This window comes from Chelonia mydas, chromosome 8 (assembly GCF_015237465.2).
Source record: "Chelonia mydas isolate rCheMyd1 chromosome 8, rCheMyd1.pri.v2, whole genome shotgun sequence".
Taxonomy (NCBI): Eukaryota; Metazoa; Chordata; order Testudines; family Cheloniidae; genus Chelonia; species Chelonia mydas.
Genome location: NC_057854.1, coordinates 76728533 through 76743025, shown reverse-complemented (window position 1 = coordinate 76743025; position 14493 = coordinate 76728533). Strand labels below are relative to the sequence as shown.

Below are 14493 nucleotides of genomic sequence, written 5' to 3'. Positions count from 1 at the left end.
AGAATTAGAAAGTGCTTCTAAGCATGGTCCCTGCACACCCTTATAATAATAATAAAATAATAATAATAATAAATTAATATTCAGCTCTTGTATAATGCATTTCATCAGTAGATCTCAAATCGCTGCTGAAGGCCTCAGTCCCACTACACCCTACCCCAGGAAAGGGAACAGTAGAGGTAGGTCCTCCAGGCTATCTAGAGAGGCTGCAGGGAAGCAGCCAATCAGAGAGAGCCTGCAGGGAGCAGCCAATAATAGTCCAGCAGGGTCATATAAAAAAGAGGTGCTGGCCAGAGCAGATCAGTTGCTGCTTACAGCTAGAAGAGCAAGGATGGTGCTCTTGGCTGGCTGCAGGGCTAGACAGGTCAATGCTGGCTGGAGCCAGAAAAGAAAGAAAGGAAGGTACTGGAGCTAAGAAGGAAGTGGTCTCTGGAAACATAGCAAGTAATTAAAGGGAAGCAGTAGGCTGGTGCTACTTATAGGGTCCCCCCCCCAGCCACTAGGGAAGTGGCTTAAGCCCTGAGTAAGGGAGCAGCCCAGAAAGGGAACTGAAGACCTGGAAGAGTCAGTAATTTTTGAACTTTGTTACCCCCAGAAGCAGGGGCAGTGAGTTGTATGGGCCCATGGTGCCCGAGCTCCAGCAAATTCAGGGCCCAGGGGGCCTGGCTCCACCAACATTCTGGGCTGGGTTTCTCCCCTGGCCCTGCCTGCCACCCCTGCGTGCCTACCCTGGGTGGCTGCCCCCTGCAGCTCCATGCTGCATTCCGTTGCCGGCTACAAGGGAGAAGCGCTGGGGGCAGGCTGAGGTGGCTGCTGTGCCTGCGGGGGCAGGAGGCACATGGCAGCCCACCCCACCTGGCAGGTGACTCCGAGTCAACTCTGAAGGTGGAGCTTATCCTGGCTGGACCTCCTGAGCAGCAGCCTGGGGGGTCTTGGGTGAGGGTTGTGCTGGAGAGGGGGTCCTCGTTCCCCTCTTCCTCCCCCAGAGCTCGCTGCTGCTGGTGGGGAGAGGGCTGGGGGAAGTCCTCCCCTCTAGCTCCCTGCTGCAGCCCAAATTCCTCATCCCTGGCCCATCTCCCACTCCCCTCCCACACTCAAACTCCCTCCCAGAGCCTGCACCCCCCCAACCCCCTCCTGCACCCCTGCCCCAGCCCAGAGCCTGCACCCAGCACCAAAATGCCATCCTAGAGCCTGCACCCCTCCCACACCCAAAGTCCCTCCCAGAGCCTTAGGCAGGTGGCAAGGGGTGGGACTTGGGACCCGTTCTGGGCCCCACCAAAAATTATACAAACCTGCCACCCCTGCCTGGAAGGGGTGGAACTGAACTGTAAAGAAGGATTCAGCTGGAGAGCTGGAGCAACTGGTGGAGAATCAGCAGGGAAGAGGCCCTGGGGGCATGGCTCCATATCAGAGTAGGGACAGTACTTGAGCGAGCCCAGAAGTGGCTGAGAGAGTTTGAAAGCTAGTTCTGGAGGAGCTATAACTGAGATACTGTGACAGGCCCTGTTGGACAGACTGAGAACTGATCCCAGAGACAGGACTGCAGGCTAACACCAAAAAGGTACTGTAATAGGTCCTGTGCGACTAGAATTGAGCCCAGGGACAGGATTGCAACTAAAGAGACTAATGGAGGGTACTGTGGTAGGCTCTGTTGGACAGTTTACCCCCAAAGGGGTCTTTTTTGTGTGTTTGTTTCACACGTGGAGTATGTGTGTCTTAGGGGGAGGGCTGAGTCACTGAAAACCTGCCTGAGAAAGTTAACTGCCAGCAGGGGTCACCACAGGCAGCGTCGCACAGAGGGAGTGCAGTCACACAGCCAACTGGCAAGGGCACTTACACCAGGCAAGGGAGCCCCAGTGCAGGAGGTCATTATCAGCTTCCCCTTTTTGCGGGGGAGGGGAACTGAGGAACAGAGAAGTGAAGTGACTTCCCCAAGGTCACCCAAGAGGCCAGTGGCAGAACCAGGAACAGATCCGAGGTCTCCAGAGTCCCTGTCCAACGTTCTAACCACTAGAACACATACCAAGCACGATGCACAAAGCCTTACACCTCAGTGCAGGGATTCTCTCCTCTTTCTTAATGAGGCCCCCGCCAACATGCTATAAAAACTCCACGGCCCAGTGGTGCCACGACAACTGTTCTTCTGCATATAAAAGCTAGGGACTGTGTTAGGGAGTAGCAAGCAGAGCAATTGCCTGGCACCCCACACCATACGGGGCAACACAAAACTAAGCTGCTTAGGCCCCAGGCTGCAGTACAGCACGGTAGAACTTCAGCTTTCTGCCCTGGGCCCTAGTGACTCGAATGCCAGCCATGCTTGATGGACCTCCTCAAACCTGCTTGTGGACCCCCAGGGGCCCCTGGACCCCTGGTTGAGAACCACTGCCTCAATACACATCCCTCGGTGCACTACTAGCACTCAACCTTCCATGCACCTTACTCCTGGGGGAATTCTGCGCATCTGCAGACATGCAGAATTCCTCTGACTTGCATAATTCTGTATTTTCCCGCATAAAATACACTTTGCAGAGGAGGTGCTGCAGTTCTCCCTTTTGCCCCCCAGAGGCCGCTGTGGCATCAGAACCACCGGCCGCGTTCATGCTGGCTATTCTGGCACCACAGTGCCCTCTGATGGGCACAAGGAAGAACTGCAGCACTTCTTCGGCAAAATGTATTTTAAGCGGGAAAATACAAAATTCTATGCCCAGTGCTGCAGAATTCCCCTAGGAGTAGAGTTCATCACATCACAGCACCCTGCCCACGGAGCCAGGTTAGGAAAGAGTGGGGTGTCAGGGCTGCTGGGGGGGTCACAGAGAGGGTTCAGAATGGTTAGTGGGGGGGGACAGACTGGGGCATGGACTCAGGAGCTAGTGGGGTGACAGCGCTGTGACTGGGGAGGGGAGCAGCAGAGACCCATGGGGTTGGAGGGGGGGGTGCAGGAACAGGGGCAGATGAGCCTGACCAAATGGGAGAGGCTTGGGGTTATCCAGGGTCTGCATGGAGGAGGCTTGCCAACTCCCTAGCAATTCCCTACCCCCCAAAAAACCTTCTCCCACCCACACCCAACACCCTTCAGGTTCACTCCTAGGCTTCTTCCCTCTCCCTCAGCTCCTCTATTACCCCTGATTCCCCCAAGCTTTTGCACTGCTTCTGACAGGTGCAGGAAATACAGTTCTGTATTGTAATTTAAATGAATTACACAAAATTCTGTATTAATATGCCTAGTAAGGAATCTATTTGTCAAAAGAAAATTACTGGAATCTTTTTTTGTTTGGTCTGTATTGTTACAGACATACTTGCTGACAGATATTTTGAAATAAATTACCAACATAATTTCAAACTGGCATGATTATATTGTGTTATTTTGACAAAATATGCAGAATTTTGCAATATTGTGTGCAGAATTTTTAAATTTTTGGCACAGAATTCCCCAAGGAGTAGCATATACACTTCTCCACTGGCTTTCAAATACCAAAATGTAGCCCTTATAGTATGTAACACTTTCAGTTTGCCAACCATGACACTGTTCCTTTAAATCCGCTAAATCTGTTTCTAGAAGTGTCAGATTTTCAATCTAGTCCTTTGTGTTTTTCAGACAAACTTTAAGATTATAAAAGTCTCAGAAGATTCCCCCTAATACTCTCCAGTTATGCTGGGAATCATTTTACTTTATACTAATCTAATGTCATTTGTTCTTGTCTGAATCTTTGTATTGCCAATGAGCCTGCTCCTGCAATGAGCTCTGTGCAGGTGGACCCCATTCAGAGCACTGCTGATTTCAACAGGGCTTCATATGTGTGCAGAGGTCCACTTATATGAAGATTATTGCAGAATCAAGGCGTATACTAATAAACCATGTTACCATAGAGTTTGATTTTGCGTATATCAATTGATCTCTTCTCTTTACTGTATCATGGATGAGTTTTCATTTGCATGCTGTATTATAATATAATAGAAATGTGAGTTGGAAAAGACCTATGCGATCATTGCCACCATCACTATTATTTTTCAAGTGCCCTGCACAGTGCTAGGTGCCCCAGACACAAAGGTATAGTCCTGCCCCAGCGTGCTTACAATCTAAATTTGACATGCCAACAAGAGACAGTCATAGAAGGACAAAAAAGGAAGGTGGGGAGTGGAAGGACAAGAGTTACAATAACAGTGCGTGTTCATCCAGTCCATCTTCCTGTGAAGTCAGAATTGCTGCCTACAGTACATTTCTCAATCCCTCCACACAGCTCTCCTGTTCCTCCTCCTCCCTCTACCAGTACAACTCCTGTTGGAGTACTGTAGGTGGCACACTTGCAACTATTGTAAGGACCAGTAGAAGCTTATCCTGCGAGAAGTATCATTAGTTTCTACTCAGATATCCGTGGTTTCTGGATGGAAGCATGCTGTGGGGAACATCTGCTGCCTGGCTATGTCCTCTCCTGTCCTCGAATATCCATGAAGCCCTAAGTGCACAAAGCTCATACAATGGCACATGGGAAGGGGGAGTATGTAATGGAGCTGACCCTACACCTTTTATGACCTCTCACCTTGTTACCTCCAGGTCAGAGACCGATCTGTTCATTTTGGCAGAGGGGGAAAGTATAGCCTTGTGCATTTTTATATATCTACAGAAACAAATGGCCTGACCTGTGTGATCATTATAACACACAGAATTTTAAATATCTGTTTTAATTTTCCACTGCTCATGCTGCTTGTTTAGTTTTTGTATTTCTCTCAGTGGAGATAATGAAAACAGACAAGTCAGTTTTTAATTTCATGCACAGCAATTCTCAAACTCTGGTCCCTGGACCACTGCTATTCTGCAGAGTGCTGGCTGGCAGTCTGTGAACAGCTAGCTTGTCACAAGGGACTGGCTCTTCCTCTCATCTCCAGCTGATAAACTACATTAAAAGAAAATACTAATACATAAATACTTTTTCAATGTGACTCTTTCATGAGAGCAATTGCTGTAGTTGCCACAGGGATGTTATGTGATCATGGATGAGGAGGGGAGGCACAAATGACAGGCGCTGTGGTCCACACTATAAAGAATGTGAGAACCCCTGCTCTAGTACAATGTTGGATTATAAACACTGCAGAAAGTTTTGTTTTTTACATCGGTTTCCATTTAAATTAAGCTGAATCTAATGGTTTTAGCTTTTGTGAAAGCCTTGAGTCTCCTGGCCTCCTCCTCTTCAGGTCGTGCCCCTACTTCTCCCACAGTCAGCAGCTGGAGTCAGAAGAAGGGCTGCTTATATTTATAAACATTTAAGTTATTAAAAAAAAACTTTTAGTATAAATATTTATAACTATTATTCAATTAATGTTGCTTTTTATGTGCCACATCTAACACGCACTGAAGTTAATGGAAGGATTCTGGACGCACTCCCATTGACTTTAATGGGTATTGCATGGTCACCTGTATACTTAAAAACAATTCTTTATATATCTTTACATCATCATGCTCCCCTCAAAACTAAAAGGCACCTCTCATCAGCAAGGTCCACAAAACAAATGTTGAGTTTGTCAGCCAAGCCAATTTCGAGGTGGAAAAGAAGTGGATGTTGGAAGTTTTCAAAATACCATCGCTTTAAAATGCATTGACTGGTTTTGGGGGGGGGGAATCAAACTTCCCAGAAAAACTCTGTCCTGGAATGAGAGAAGGAATGCAAAATTTCAGGAAGATCAGTTACGTCTCAGAGAAGTTAGGTGTTGGGGCAGGATGAGGTAACTTGAATACTGAGCTGATAACGAGGGGCTAGCTTCATAGAATATCAGGGTTGGAAGGGACCACAGGAGGTCATCTAGTCCAACCCCCTGCTCAAAGCAGGGCCAATCCCCAATTTTTGCCCCACATCCCTAAATGGCCCCCCTCAGGGATTGAACTCAGAAGCCTGGGTTTAGCAGGCCAATGCTCAAACCCCTGAGCTATCCCTCCCCACTTCAATCTGTAGTGATTGCTATCCAGAGATCTCAGTTACTTTCAACCCCCCATTTTAACTGACAGATAAAGCTCAGTCTTTGAAACGCTGGCACACAAAATTAGCTATTAAATCCATATATAGGGATATAAGTGGTCTGGTCTGTGGAGGCAATGAGCAACCACAAGTCCCACTTGATCAATGGCAGCTATAGGGGCTCAACCCCTGAAAGTAGGACCAGTGTTATCTAGGTACTCAAGTTTGAGAACTTTGGCCTAACTGACTTTCAGAATATCTCAGAGTGACAGCACTAGGAATAGAACCCAGCTCTTCTCACTCTCACTACACTATAGTCTCTACAGGAGCATGGTGCCTCCTCTGAGGTTTGAAAGACAATCATGAACCAATGACACATTACATTTCTAAAAATAGTTTCAGCAAACTGGAGCTAAATCAACTGTAGGAAAAGGGTTTGAAAGCAGCATTCAATTAGCAAAGATAAACTTGCTACAATAAAAGGTAAAGAATAGTAAATTGCATTCAAGCAGAGCAAGTACTTACATACATAGTAGCTTTCAGGGCCTGTCTTGATCAATAGCTGTTTTGTACAATGGCAACTTTATAATTTTTTTGTTGATTTTTTTCTTGGTTTGTTTTCCCTTCCCCTTCCTAGAATTCCACTATAGAAAGGATGTAAACATGACTGATGCCGTGATAACATAGCTGAAGTCGACGTACTAAGATCTACTTTCCGTGGTGTCTTCACTGCAGTAGGTCAACTGCTAACGCTCCCCCATCGAATTCTCCTACATTTCTCTCTCTGGTGAAGTACCGGAGTCGACGGAGAGCGCTCGATTTATCGCGTCTTCACTAGACGCAATAAATTGACCCCACTGGATTGATTGCTCCGGAGGTAAGTGTAGACATGTTGATTGTTTTGGTTACTTCCTCTTCCAGGAATTTGCTTCCTGTCCTAGTGCCCTAGAATCTCTCTGCCCATGGGCAAAGGGAAGGCAAAACAGTTTTACCAAGTTTAGCCTGTAATTACTGCTACTGTGGGTGGGTTAAGCACTTTAAGTGCAATATGTTTACAAAGTTATTTTCCAACTAAAAAAAATCAATTTGTTGTTTATACAACATGCTACATCCTATAATGGCCAACAGCAAACTATTCTGTATGAGCAAACTTCATTTTTCCCCCAAGTATTTGAATATTGTCAGGAGGTGGGGGGAGGAAGGACTTTTAACAGTAGAAAATTGTTGAAGTGCTAGAGTAATTTGAGCTTGTAATTGTCTTGATTTGTTGGTAGTGAGTTATATTTATATTATATTTATTACTTCACTTACATTAATATCCACATATAACTTATTTTAAAGTTACATTAAAGGCACCTAGAGTGTATGGATAGGTACTTTCTTGGTATATAAATCTAAATAAATTGCCTTATATATATAATGGACTGTTCTTGATAGTCTTTTTCATGGCCTTTCCCAATTTACCTTGTCATGAATTATCCTGATACTACTGTCTTGGATTTGACCAATATAAAACAGTGGATTTTGCATAGTGGGGAGACTTCTGTCCAACTCTTCCTCTCTCTCCCCCATTGCCCTCCACCACAGATTCCCCTGAGGGAGGGCGGGCTGTGTGGGCCCCTCTTACGTCTTCATCTATCACAGCCTCTGAGGGCAGGGGGTGGTAACGTGTGCAGCAGCAATTGGCCTGGGCCCTGGCCGTGATGCCGTGGGCTCCACCCAATCAGCTTCCTGGTTCCTCATAGACAAGCCAGGGCTGGCAGCACCTGACGCCTCCACCAGGGAAGGGCAGTGGCACCTGGTGTCGATATCTGTGCTGGTGCTGACTCAGTCCCCTCTAATCCTCCCCACCCCTCCAGCCATGGCAGCTCCCCGAGGACGAACATCGTGGACTTCAACATGAACAAGTTGGCTGCCGATATGGGCATCTTCCTGAGCCTAGGGTGACCAGACAGCAAGTGTGAAAAATTGGGGTGGGGGATAATAGGTACCTATATAAGACACAGCCCAAATAACAGGACTGTCCCTATAAAATCATGACATCTGGTCTCCCTACTGAGCTGCACAGTGCAGGTGCCAGCAGTGGGGGCAAGCTGAGACTAGTTATATTTATATATAAAACTGTGGGTCAGGCCTGGGCAGTTCCTGTGGTGGTGGCGCTGGCGGCCACAGCCTGGTGCAGGGCAGCCGCTGTTGAGCCTGGTGGTTGGGCATTGATCCACGCTCGGCAGCCACTCAGAGCCCGGCTCCTGAAACAGACCCTAAGCTGGTCCCCACATCCCAGGGCAGCTGTTGGCCGAGGCAGGGGGTGGCCGGAGGAATGGCAGTGCTTATATTGTGCATTTTACTTCAGTTGTTAAACATGTTGGATAAAATGGCTGAATGTTACACATCATCAAGAGCAAAAAATTACCAGGCCTGATATAGTCTTGTTGAAGTAGAAGTAAATTTACACCTGTAAAACAGGGCCCTGTTTTATACAGTACCTACCAGATCTACTATAAAACTTCCCGGTCATGTACTTAAAATATGATTTTTACAGCTGCTTTGATAGCTGTGATGTTATGGTTGTATAGATAAATCCAATATAGTAGCAAACATCTTTGTATTTAATGAAAAGGATTCAGAAGTGGTCTCTTTTGTGTGAATGTTCCCAGTCTCTTTAATCTCTCCTAATATGGAAGCTGTTCCATATCCTCAATAATTTTTGTTGCCCTTCTTTGTACTTTGTCCAATTCTATTATCTTTGTTTGAGATGGGGCATGCAGTGTTCAAGGTGCTGGTGTACCATGGATTTATATAGTGGCTTTATGATATTTTCTGCCTTACTATCAATCCTTTTCCTAATGGTTCCAAACATTGTTAGCTTTTTTTATTCCTGCTTCCCGCTGAACAGATGTTTCCAAAGAACTATCCACAATAAGGCCAAGATCTGTCTTGAGTGGTAACAGCTAATTTAGACCCCATCATTTTGTATGTCTAGCTGGGATTATGTTTTCTAATGTGCATTACTTCGCATTTATCAACACTGTATTTCGTCTGCCATTTTGTTGCCCTGTCACCCAATTTTGTGAGATCCTTTTGTAACTTTTTGCAGTCAGCTTTATAACTTTTGCAGTCAACTATTTTGTATCCTTTTTCCAGATCACTTATGAATATGTTGAGCAGCACTAGTCCAGTACAGAGTCCCACTATTTACTTCTCTTCACTGTGAAAACTGACCATTTATTCCTAACCTTTGATTCCTATCTTGTAACCCGTTACTGATCCATGAGAGGACCTTCTTTCTTATCCCATGACTGCCTACTTTGCTTAAGAGCCTTTGGTCAGGACCTTTTCAAAGGCTGTCTGAAAGTCCAAGTTCACTATATACATTGGATCACCCCAACATACACTTGATCTTGTCAGAAAGTCCATCTACTAGGGAGAACTGTGTGCACCATTATGGGAAGAAAGCCATTGGGGCTGAATATCTTTTTTGTTTACACCAGTATAACTTCTCTGACTTCTGTGGAATTACTGCTGAAATATACTTAGAGTGAGAGAAAAATCAGGACTATGAATCATTAAGACAAATATCTTAATATGTATTTTATTCTTTTTAAGTATCAGATTTTATTTTTAAGGGGAAAATGGAAGGTCTTATCTGGGGAAAAATGTGCTTTTAGAACTGATAGATATCTAGTCATTCTATTTTTTTCTGATAGATTGAAACAACTGACTGAGAGCTATAATCAGTTCAGTAGGCTAGAGACTGTTGACAGATTGCTGAACCACCGAAGATCACTCTCCTTCATCCCAGTGGAAAAAATGACACCAATAAGGACATTGGGGTTGATACAGTGTTGCAGGTAGCTCGTCTCCAGATGCCAGGAGTTGCCAAGGTAGAAATTAATCTCTCTCCTTTGTCATTTGATCATAACCAACATGTAAAACATGAATTATTTAAATTGTTTTCACATATGGAATCATTGAACAGAGTATGATAAGACAGCTCTTCCACCTTATAATTTCATGACCTTTATTTTACGCACTGAGCTGAGGAATAGGTTTCTTTAAATTTAAAAGAGACACTTTAAAGCTTATATCCATTTTATTTTAAACTTCTTTTACATTAGAATTCACCTCCAAATCTCCCAACCCTCACTGCTATCCAGAGGGCCCATTTTCTTCCTTTTTATTTCCCTGTCTGATATCTAGCACCGAAAGGATTGAAATGTGACTGTGATTATCAAACCAGAGAAGAGAAATCCAATTATCCTGGAACTTTTAGACAACAAGTACAGGTAACAACGATCTTGTGATACATTTGGCAATTTTACAAAATAAAATGAAAGGGCTATCTTAATTGCTAATGCAGTGTACGGTACACTTTAGTGGAGTTACTCCTGGTTTATGTCCCTATTCTGCAAAGCACTCCAGCATGTGTTTAACTTTAAGCATGTGAGTATTTCCATGCAAGGCTTAACAGAGTTCTGGTGTATATTGTATTTGAGTGAGGGCCCAGTCCTCAGCTCCCCTTCAAATGGAGGGACATGGATAGTGGTCTGCGCTTGTAGTATCAGGCCCATAACTCCAAACTCACATTACTTCTCAGTAATAAGTATTTGCAGGTTCAGGCCTTTAAACTGTTAGCTCCTCAGGGCAAGAAACTTGAGCCTGATTCTCCCATGCCTTGCATCTGGTGCAATCGTTTGCATCTATGTGAAGTGGATGTAAAAAATCACCATTCTGCTTTAGTACTATTCACACCCATTATGCATTTGCTTTGCACTGATTTAAATGACTGTGCAAGGCACAAGGCAGTGACAAATCAGTATCTTTGTATTTTGTGAAGTGATGTGTATCTCTGTGCTGTACCATATATATTATAAAGAAAAGATTTTCTGGGGATAGTTGGTCACTTCATAATTTTATGACATTTGTATATATTGAAAGGTGATTTATACATTTTCTTTTGTGCAGTTATCTAGCATGTACAGCTGTGATGAATCTAAGCCCAGTTACATCATCACTTATTTAATTTACTCACTGCTGTAATCTTCAGAGCTAAGGCCTCAGTCAGAATCCAGTTGGTGTCAGTGGGACTCCATGTGCGAATAAGGGAATTCCATGTGGGAATTCTCCAGGCTTGAGAATTGTTTGCAGACGTGTTTCCTGTTTTCAGCTTCTCCTCTGGAACTTTCTTTACTTATTTCTCTGTCTTCCCCCACCCCCCAATGTTCCTTAGTGAGGCTAGCTGTTGTTTCAGAAATGACGCTGAGCTTCTTGCTTCTGCAGTGTGTAGAGGTTGAATCATTTTCAACAATTTCAAAGCACAGTTTCTGAGAGGCGCCCAGGAAGAGTAAAGATGTTAATGTGTAACCCTTCTGCCTGTCAGAGTTGTCAGCAACAAGGGCCGGGTTCAGTATCTAGGGGTTCCATTCCAATAACACAAGGCAAAACCGGCTCGAGCCCCCACCCAGTGACCTGGGACAAATATATACCACCCCCGCTGGGCGCCTCCAAGAGGCAATACTTCCCCTCTCGCAAGCACAGAGTCTGAGTGTAGCAAAAAGCCTTTTAATAACAGAGAGAAACAATGTGGCATTATGTTGGGGAAACACTACCAACAGGATTCATAACACAACCCATGAGCAAAAAACCCACCCCAAGCAAATTGGGGCATGTCGTTTCCCTTTGGTTCTTGAGTCCAGCAACCCAAAATCACCCAAAGTCCCAAAAGTCCAATGACCCAAAAGTCTCTGATCCTGATCAGGGCAGCTCCAGAGTTCAAAAGTTTATCTGCAGAGTTTTACCTCCCAACCTGGGTGGAGATGGGGGTGGGGGTTAAGGGGCCCCTTACGAGGTCCAAAGCTGATTGCCGCACCTCTCCATGGGCTCCGCTCTGTCCGCTGCCCCCATGAGCTGCTCCAGGCATCCAACAAACTGCTCTACTCCACCAGCAGCTCTGCTCTGCCATCTGTCCCGCAAACTGCTCCGCCATATATCTTTGGGCTCCCCTACTACTTAACACAACACTCAGTGACTTCAGCTCTTAGTAAGTTTAGCTCTTTTGTGATTTCAGCTTGTAGTAGGGGAACCTCAGTGCTGGTGCACCATTAGCCCAAAGTAAATTCATCTCAGCAGCCTGCAACTAGACTCCTAATAGAATCAAAATTAGCTTTGATATTCCACAGTGGAAAGAGGAGGAAGAGCAATTAGCATGTAAGGCCCTCACCAGGGGGCCTGTACCACCAAGTATTAATACCTGTCCCCAGCCTCTCTCCATTCACTGGGTTTTGGAACGCATGACCCTTGCCTAGTGAGTGCTGCTTAGTTGATGGTGAATCCCTCCATCATAACAAAAGGCCAAGTACAGTGCCACTGTCCTTGATTCGGATAATCAGGATAATAACACGTTTATTCATGCCCCAATAACAGAGAAACTGGGGATCCTACAGCAGCCAAAGTGACCATCTAGGCAAGGTGGGTGTGCCTATGCAAATGAGATCAGCCCCTGAAGTTCTTTTCCACAACCCACCGTGACTCGCCACCAGATGTCAGGGTACAGCTCATCTTGACTGCTTACAAATGTGAATGGTGCTTTTGACTTGCCATCTGTTATATGCAATATATTCGACTACACTGACTACTGAATCGTATACACATTTGGCTTTTTGACATCTGCGCCGATTTTAATGGTGTATAGCTAGGGGAACAAACGTGCTCTGGGCTGTCTTTTGCTGATGTGCATGGCCTTCCAGAACAGGCTGTAACTAGGGTTATATTTGGTTCATAGTTCACATGAAGTTGTCACCTGCCAACAAGGAAGTGTGGCTAATAGTTAACAAGGATTCCCATAAGTATTTTTCACTGCAAGCCTGTTACCAGGTGTGTGTGTGCTTACAAGAAGGAAGTATGTGGGAATTAGGAATCTAATCTTTTTCTCTTAACCACTAAATCAGGAAGGAGAGGCTACAACTTGGTTAACAAACTTTGGTTACCTGTGCTTTAATGGAAATGGGTATACTTACTTAATGAAAAATGTGTTAAGTATAACCGATAGTGTAGCACTGGAGTTTTTTGAAGTGTTGGCTGTGGATGAAGATTTAAATAGGGGTAATCTGGGAAATTTCTTGAAAATATCTATTGTGTGGTACATTCCAAGGCAAAATAACTTTTCCCTGGGCCTCACAAAGAACATTCATCTCCAAAAGCGATGGGTTAGCCATATACAAAAAGGGAGTTAGCATCATTGTATAGAGAAAAATCACAGAAACTACAACAAACCTACTGTGACTTAAGATGAAACTTTGGATGACATCCACTTATTTTTCTAGGATTCGGTTAGATGCTTTCAAGAAATACAGAAAAATAATTACACTGGTACAGAAAATGGGTGCATAAAATAGTTGGAAAACCATAATACAGAACTGTATGAAACTGCTGTGATTTAGTAGCAGTATCATACTGCATGTACACCGCATGCCTGAATGGCCAGGTCAAATTAAAAGGACACTGTATGTACTGCATATATACACCCTAAACTCATGCCACTTAAAGCTTTATGCCACTTGATTACATAGTCTATGTGTATACTATAATGAAAAAGCTGTAATTAAATTTAATGAGATAAGGTCTTAAATCTATATGCAAAAGAAGATGTACAGTGAGGTTTCCTGCAGCTGCCCATACGGTGAACATCTTTATAATTCAGCTCTCATGCATGTCATGGCATCCAGAGGAAGCAGCTAGCTAACAGTTGGTTTAGATGTTTACCCAGTTGGAGGATGTGTTGAGGCAGGAAAAAGCTTCATGCTGGTCCTCACCTGATTGCTGGTTCATAGACAGCCAAGTACTGCATTTTTAGTGGAGACTAAAGAGCGTGAGTGAAAGAAGTTTCCCAGGAATGCTGCAACCCAAGAAGCTTCTTCATGCAGAAAATGCAGCTGCAAATCTGTTTTCAGCCATTTGGAGTCAAACTCTCATAAAAATACTTCCATGATTTAGGAACCATTGAACCTCAGAGTAAGAAATGATTGTTTCAACTCAAACAATAACCTAAACGTAGTCCACACATCACCTCTTTTTGCCCATTTCTACTATTAATCAAGGTTTGTAACGCAAACGATGAGCTGTTAACTGTATCACTGCATAACTGTAACACCTGTGGTGGAGGGCTGAAGCCATTGTGTGCATGATTTAAAGGAACAGGCCCCATTAAACACCATGAGGAGAATTATTTTTAATAATTCCACTTGATTTTGTGCTATCGCTGTGAGCCAGTCTGATTCCGTTGGGTAGGGAAGAGATGGGGGAAATACTAGAGACACCGGAAGATAGGATCCAGAGGAAAGAGAAGAGAAAGATAAACGGGAATAGAACTGACATAAGGGAGGAGAACAAAACAATTAAGGGGGAAGTGGGGTGAGAGAATGAAAGATGAAAAGTGGGGAATGGAAGCAATAACTGGAAAATGAAAAAAGAAAAGGAGTACTTGTGGCACCTTAGAGACTACTCTGAAACCTGGAAAATGAAAGCCACCCCATTTTATGCTTAAACTTTT

At 44.5% G+C, this 14493-nt stretch overlaps 1 long non-coding RNA gene across 1 annotated transcript; it reads left to right on the top strand.

Annotated features, from left to right (window-relative positions):
• Positions 1–6597: 6597 nt before the first annotated feature.
• On the top strand, positions 6598–10293 carry LOC122466871. The gene is made up of 2 exons (XR_006292778.1): positions 6598–6822; positions 9653–10293. It is a non-coding gene; the product is annotated as an uncharacterized LOC122466871 (long non-coding RNA).
• The last annotated feature ends 4200 nt before the right edge of the window (positions 10294–14493 follow it).